This window comes from Leuciscus leuciscus (assembly GCF_965113295.1).
Source record: "Leuciscus leuciscus genome assembly, chromosome: 25".
Classification (NCBI taxonomy): domain Eukaryota; kingdom Metazoa; phylum Chordata; class Actinopteri; order Cypriniformes; family Leuciscidae; genus Leuciscus; species Leuciscus leuciscus.
Window position 1 is genome coordinate 19,305,973 of NC_138724.1, and position 8,175 is coordinate 19,314,147.

At 37.4% G+C, this 8,175-nt stretch overlaps 1 long non-coding RNA gene across 1 annotated transcript; it reads left to right on the top strand.

Moving 5' to 3' along the window:
• The first annotated feature begins 3,419 nt into the window (after positions 1–3,419).
• On the top strand, positions 3,420–7,267 carry LOC309489954. Its single transcript, XR_014202579.1, has 3 exons — positions 3,420–5,608; positions 5,746–5,848; positions 6,484–7,267. It is a non-coding gene; the product is annotated as an uncharacterized lncRNA (long non-coding RNA).
• The last annotated feature ends 908 nt before the right edge of the window (positions 7,268–8,175 follow it).

The following is an 8,175-nucleotide window of genomic DNA, read 5'->3' on the forward strand; positions in this document are numbered from 1 at the left end:
TGAAGGAGTTACTGTTAGTGAAACACACACACACAAACACACACACACACACACACACACACACACACACACACACACACACACACACACGCACGCATACACACACACACACACACACACACACACACACACACGCACACACACACACACACGCACACTTAAAATGAATGTTATTGCATTAAATAAATGTTATTGCATTATTTATAAGAAATTAATAATTGTATTTAATAAGAATGCATTTAATTTATCAGAAGTGACAGTAAAGACTTTTATAATGTTACAAAGCATTTCAAATTCAAATAAATGCTGTTGTTTTGAACTTTCAATTCACCATAGATGCCTGAAAAAGAAAGTATCACGTTTTCAACAAAAATATTAAGCTGCAAACATTGATAATAATAAGAAATGTTTCTTGAGTACTAAATCAGAATATTAGAAGGATCATGCATTTGAATTAGAAAGGATCATGTGACCCTGAAGCTGTTTAGAATCAGATTTAGCAATGTCTGATACATGAATGAATCACTCTTTTGAACTAGTTAAATAGATTACCAAAATGGTTCATTCAGAGTCATTCAGACAGTGTGTTCAGTCTATAAATGTATGGCAGCCTCAGTGTTGCCAAGTCTGCAGTTTTCCCGCGGAATTGGGCTACTTTTACACTTACCCAGCCCGGAACGCAACTGGGCTAGTTTTGGCCATGATTCGGCTAGTTTTGATTAGCATTTGGGCGGGTTTTTGTTGTGCAGACCTGGCAACCTTGGGCAGCCCATTAACAAACGGGTGTTTTTATTTTATTTTATTATTTATGTACCATGTGGTACCATGGTAGGACAGCTAATTTTTGTTGTTGTACTTTTCCATATTTGTTTTACAAAAATTACATAGCAAAAATACGGAGCATGCTACTTTTGCCAAACTTGTCCAGAACTATGTCCTTTCTCTAAAGAATAGCTTTCAGTTTAGCTCAGCTAGGTATGTGTTTTAAGTCAGCATGCCCAAACTGTTTGCTAGGTTTGAACATGTTACTGGGAAGGTGAACCTTAAAATGCCTTTTTCCGTGTGCCTGATCTGAGCCAGCTTTTGTTTTCTGGACCAAAACCTATATTTATAAAAACACAAGATGAACTTCAGATCAACTCCAGTTGGCAACGTCACACTTGACCAAAATGAAAACAGTAGCTCCCAAGCATATCAATTATGCCCAAACACAAGTCTCAGATGTTTTGGCGGAGGTCACAGGCAGTCCAGGCAGGCTTCTGTAGAGTGATTGATGACAGAAAACCAGCCATCGGTTGCGTAACCTGGACACACAGCCCTTACCCCCATTAACAAAGAAAACAGGGATCCAATTTCCACATTAACACCAGAGTGCATTTGAGATGGAGCCTGGAGTTGTTAAAAGCCAGATCTGCTTGAATTAGATTAGATCATTGGGCTACAACGCTGGTTTTTGTATTAGGAAATGACCATGACTCAGTTTTATTTGTCTAAATATTAAGATGAAGTTGATCACTTACATACATCCGCTCATGAATGAATCAAAGAAAACATCAAATGATTACATATTTTTGAATAAGGTATTTGTTTAACAGGGAGTGGTGGCAGGTTTGGTCTTGTAGGTGTTGGTTCTAAACCCACAATCACAACTATCAGGTTTTCCAGAGACGCAATGACACACCTTCACAAACAGGCGCTGTCACGTCTTTTTCTGCTCATGCCTGACGTGAACCCGGGTGACCTTGCTCTTGTTGAGCACTCAGGAGGCCGTACACCTGGTGCAGAACAATGACGGTTTGGTCACATGACAAAGGTCTTTTCAGGTCTAATCAATGTGAAGTTAAAGGGATGAGCCGGATTCCTTCACGGTGGAAATAACCCTGCAGTGTGTTATGGAAAAACCTTGACTTGACTTGCTGCGGGTGAATAAGTGGAATGCTGATTCAGTAAATCTGTTTAAAAATAATCATTGCACCTGGATTTTCTACATCAATATGCATTTCCTTTCTTTTTTATATTTACAATGTGTTTTAAATAAAATGTTTTAATAACAATTATTTTTATAACTACTTGAAAGAATTATATTCAGAAAAAATCATTTTAATTTCATTACCTTAAAATAATTTTCAACCGACTACACTGGTTTCTCTATTTGTTTTTGCTTCACTAAAAGGAACGACGTCATTAGTTCTAAGGTCACTGTAAAAAAAAATATTTATATGATTTGTTATCACAACTTTTTTTCTTTTGTCACATCAACTTAGATAATTAATGTGGTTCAGGTAACATATTTGGATTTTCTGTTGATTAAACCAATCTCCTTCAATCAATTTCAATGAACTCAAAATTTGAAAGTAACTAACTAGGTTACTAATGTTTTTAAGTTGAACCAACAATATTTTTTTACAGTGTGGATTGCACTGGATGTTTTTGAACCAGATAAGAGTTATTTTCTTTGAGAATCAGTCTACAATAAACGCACTGCCTCTTTCGCCCTTTAGACTCAGTAGCGTTGTTGCACAAAACTCTAGAGTCAAAGTATTTTAGCAGGATGTACGGAAGAATGCAAGAAACCGTTAACACAATGAACCGAATGACACAAACCACATTTTCGAATTCATTGTGGACGGATATATTTCTGGTCACATTGCTCCTAGTTTGGACACAGTGTAAAACACCAATGTAAAAAAATATTTCTGTCCATCAGTTTGTTTGTTTTTGTGTGTGTATCAAGGCCTGCAGAACACACAACCATACAGTCATGGCACTGCTGCATTTTCCAACATCTCCTCGTTCGTCCTTGTGAGAGCTATCGTTTCAGGCAACAAAATGAGAGCATAAACAGTTTGACATGAACTAAAAATACTCCTAGAGAATGTTTCTCTCTCACGCCTCTCTCTGCTTCCTCATCCTCTGTACAAATGGTATCATGAGATTTAAAGAGGAGGCCAGATATAACTGCTAATGTTTTGTGTCGAGGTCCACATGACCACCCGATAAATGGCGCTATTCATTAGCTTTCACAGCGAGGGAAGATCCTACTTTACAACTGCAGACTGGCTTTTACTGCCTCATAGGGTTTGGTCTTGAATGACCCCTATTTAGGTTTCATTGTATTACATCAATGCTTAACAGTGAGGTGATCTTTTGTGAGAGGTGATTCATTGGTTTAGAGATTATTAATGAATTACTGTGAACATCTTAAACATTAAGTCATTTGTCAACAAGTTACAAATGAAGAGAGTCAGAATGAATGAATTCAACAGTGCCGACTGAGGCAATTTCCTTCTAAATAACAAAACAAATGGCACACCTAATCTTCCTGTCAGGCTGTCATTTGACCCTTCATTCGAGGGTCAAACCTTTGGCTCCTCCCATAAACACGGACGGACACACACATCTCCCTCAGCATAATTATATCCTGTTGTAAAAATTCCACTGTGTTCTGGTTACACCTTGATGGCTGAGACTCCTCAAGACAGGCGTTTTGAAGACGCAGTTCAAAAGGTTGCTCCTGAGGAGGGGGAAGCGTCACACCTGATAAGGAATAGATGCAGGGCACACAGGTCGCTTTGAACCTTTTCATCTGGGTAGGAGGTAAAGAGGTTTGCGCTTGACGACCACACAAGCTCCAAACAAGAAGTGACAGTAGCACATTCTTTCAGTCAGTGCCAGTCTAATTGGTGGCATACTTAGCCATTCAAAAACTGAATGTTTTCATCTCATAGGTGATGTTGATACTTTTTTTTTTTTTTCGCTTTAACTCTTCTATCTTCCTGTTGCTGAGCTAAGAATGCATTAAAGTCAAATTATGCAAGAATTACCTTCACTCAACCATGAGAGAGAGAGAGAGAGAGAGAGAGAGAGAGAAGCAGTAAGCCGAGCTGTTTAAATATTGATGAGTTTAAAACAGCCGTGCCGTGCTCAGTAAACTGTTCAGGTCTTTTCCTTTCAGTGTTGCACAAAGGGTGTCAAATCATCCATCCTGCCCCCTGCACAAGATAAAACAGATCACAGATACCTCATTGACCAAATGATACACTTATAGCTTTTGTATAAAACATGTATAAAACAATAATCTGTTTAAAATAACATAAAACTAGACTAAATAAAAACATTATAATAAGCAATAATAAATAAACGTACATACTGTAAACCTGGATCAGTTGGCAAAACTCATCAAATTTGAGGCAATCAGTTGCCTCAATTTTTTTAATTTAAGAAATTCAAAGTTTAAGTAAGCAGAACTGGTATACGTTGTATTTACTACTTATACATTTTAATTGATCTTAACTTGAAATGTTATCGTACACTAATTCATACATTTAACTTAAAATGTTCATGTAATCTCAATGTGGACACCTATATTATAGACTAAAAAGACATCCCAGCATGCTTATTACATTTATTTATGATCATTTGAGCCAATTTCCCCTTTAATTGTTATTACTGTAAGTGCATATCGGTTACAGAAATAATAATTTAAGTGCTCATATTTTTGGAATTTATGGGCTAAATATGACCCTGAAATTTCTTTGTGAGACTGCCCTGGTTAATGTGTTACTTTTGGCGTGTAAAGCAGTTGTATAGTCCTCTAATGCGATTTTGATATAGCAAAGGTCACAGCGCATTGTACATGTGTGTCTACAGTGGATTAGCAGTCATATCAGTAGGAAGAGTGCTAAACCAGAGTTCAGGATGTGGTCTGCGGCTGTTGGTGACAAAGGGAGGGCTGGGGTTGAACTGTTTGACAAAGAGGAAGGAACTCATGCTCGGATGACACCATAACAAAACTTATGACACCATGTGGCTACTGCCAGTCACTGCTCCACTGGGAGCCGTTTACTCCCTTTCATGCTAAATGAAACTCCCTCAGCTCTGGTCCAGCATTGTTTCCTATTACCCATCAGGTCCTACACCCACATAGGCAAAAAAATTATAAAGTTTACTTCTAAAAGGACACCACAAAAAGTTTAATGGTTCATCTTGTGTGCAGAAATAGAACATTTTGTCACCGTAGAGCAGAACATCCTGTTCCTTCACACAAGAGTCACTGGATTATCGCGTTTCGTTTAATAAAAGTGGCAGATTTGCTATGATTAGGGATTTGGAAAGATGATTACCTCACTCTCTGATTAAGTAATGTGTGATAGAAAAACAACAACAACAACAACAAAGCAGGAAGAATCCGTGTGACTTCTGCACATTTGCTAAGAGTTTCTCTAGGAGCCCATGCATTATTTACTCCTTTTGAAACTTTGGCCAAGTACACAATGAAAACACTTCAATCTTTAACAAGAGTACCATGGCGGTGACTGTATTTGGGGAAGCTGACGTGTTTTGTGCCTTCACTGACTCAAGGATCCATGGTTGTTCGTCTTTAAGACGCAACGGGGCGTGAAACAGCATTGGGTGCACCTGAGCGGGCAGGAGGTGACGTGTCAGTCTCATGTCGCACTTCTGAGATGAGATATGCCGTGGTAAGACTTGCAGATGAGCTTCGGGTTTGTAGCAGAGATCGCTAGAGAGGTGCATGCCGAAACCTTTCATCCTGTCGGGGAACAACACCAAACAAGTGAATTGTATGAAAGCCCTTGTCCAAACCAGTGTAAAAAACTAAAAACTTTGTTTCTCATCATTGCAACTTTGATTGTCATATTGTGACTATATTCCTTAAAAGTGATAGTCCGACATTTACTCACCCTCAAGTTGTTCCAAACCTGTATGCATTTCTTTCTTTTGCAGAACAGAAAATAAGATATTTTGAAGAATGTCTGTAACCAAACAGTTAATGGGCAGTATATTCCATATATTTTTTTCCATACTATGGAAGTCTACAAATTTGAGGGTGAGTAAATGATGACATCATTTTCATTTTCATAAACTGTCCCTTTAACTGACTTTGTTTCTCAAAATTTAACCTTTATATCTCACTTTCACAACTTTATTTCTTATAATATATATCTCACAATAACATTGTTTATCAAAATGACTGCTTTATTTCTCGTAATTGTAACTTTATTCCTCACAATTACGCCTGTATATCTCACAAAATTACTTTTTATATTTCATAACCGAGATTTTATATTGTACATTTGTAATAAAATTGCAGCTGTTTCTCATAATTGCAACTTTATATCTTGCATTATAACTTTATATTACCCAACTGTGATTATGTTACTCATAATTGCAATTTTATATCACACATTGTGACTTTAAAGTCCTAAACTGCGACTTTGTTTCTCATAATTAACTTATATCGCATTCATACATTTTTCCTCATAATTACGATGCTTATGTCACAGTTTGACTTTATATCACTCAATTGTTTCATTTTATAAATAAATTTTATCTTGCATGAGCTCATCCTCAGCCGTGTTGTTCCAACAGTCTCGGGTTTCCTAACTTTTTAAATATACAAATATTAAAGTGTTACTTATATGTGTTATGTGTATGTCAGGTAAAAAATTCCTTTTTCAGCAGAATCAGCACTTGTGTGACCCCGGACAGAGAGCCGATCAATACGTTCCTGTGTAACCCGCTCGGCCGCTGGAACCACTGGGCTAAAAACCAAATAGAAAACATCCTTCCTGAATCATTAAATGCTTTCCACTGATTGTGACTTAAACTGGAGTTGGCATGGACACATCATCATTTAATTAAACAGGCTTCTCCCGGATCCTGAGGCAGCAGGAAGAAGATAAGCTAGCGAATACAAGAGACTTAGTCATTCAGCCAAAGCATGAACAAAATGGCCAAATATACTTGACTACCTCATTTGTGTTTACATCAGCATGAAGAATGAGTAAACATCACAACACACTAAGAATGAATAAAATATAGTTGTAGCCACATTGCACATTAAAATTCTAATGAATACTTCAGGTTGACCTATGTTCATTCCATCTCTCTCTCTCTCTCTAAATCGTTAGAAAATTCTGACATCATAGGCAAGGGAGCTGCATTTGAATCCGCTCCCCCAATATTCCCCTCATCTGCTTCATTTTTGATAAGATGATTTCATACCGAAAGATTTTATGAGCCCCCTCATGAGATCTTCATACACGTGTCATGACATCATACTGGATAATGCACACTAAGCTCCCACCACTTACCAAATGCACATTAATAATGTAAAACATTTTTGCATTTTAAAACATCATGTCATTGCATGCTTCCACGCCAGCTCTTTCTTCTCAGACTAACCAAACTAAGTGGCTCACGAGAAAAGCACGTTGACAACGTTGTCAAAACGACAAAAAATGCAGCATGCCAGTGTTTATTAGTTGTGCTATTTATGCTCATTGTTCATTTTTAAAGACAGTTTTTACACGTTTTGACCCTTTTGACCTTCCATAGTTGTTGGCGGTGTCACTGAGCCTATAGACTGAACACATAATATGAATGATGTCACATGATGTCAACTTTTTTACAAATGTGCATTTTTGTAGTTATTTTTGTAATCTGTTTGTTGGACAACAACATTGGCTCAACCAATGGCATGGGTCTGGGGCGGGGCTATCAGGTTATTTGATCATTTGCAGCAGATCGAAGTGTTTTTTCTTTACCTGTTTAAAAACACTTGGTTAAAGATATGGTTAAAAAACTGTTATTTTTAAAGTTTTGTTTGGTCTCACTAGTGGCACAGAAATTACATTTCACTAGCTAGTTTACTAACAGGAAAATTCAATAAAACACTATTGAAAACTATGCTTTTACTACAGTAACCAGAGTCTGACTATAGGCTATTTGTTGTAAAAACACACTAACCACAAATTTACCCTTTTTTTACTACAATAAAATAAAACAGGCAATTATGCAGAACCCTGTTAGTTGTCTAGATTTGTACTAGATAGATTGAACAAACTATTTCTATGTTGCTGGGGTGTTCTGTGTGATCACAGCAGTCTTATGCATTAGCTTCAAACACAACAAACTCAGGTGTAAGTTTTGTGTTACTGTGTGTTCCTTACACTTTCAGATGACTCAGTTTCCCACATTCTGAAACACGTGAGATTAGAAAGAGAGTGTGAGGTTTTATTCTTAGTTTGGGCTCAGTGTTCCTGTCACTGGCTGGTCTGGAGGATTTTGAGGCCTCAGCCACCTCATGAACGCCTACAACTTCACTTTCATGTGTGACTTCTGCTAGAGAAACAGAAACCATGCCAACCATCA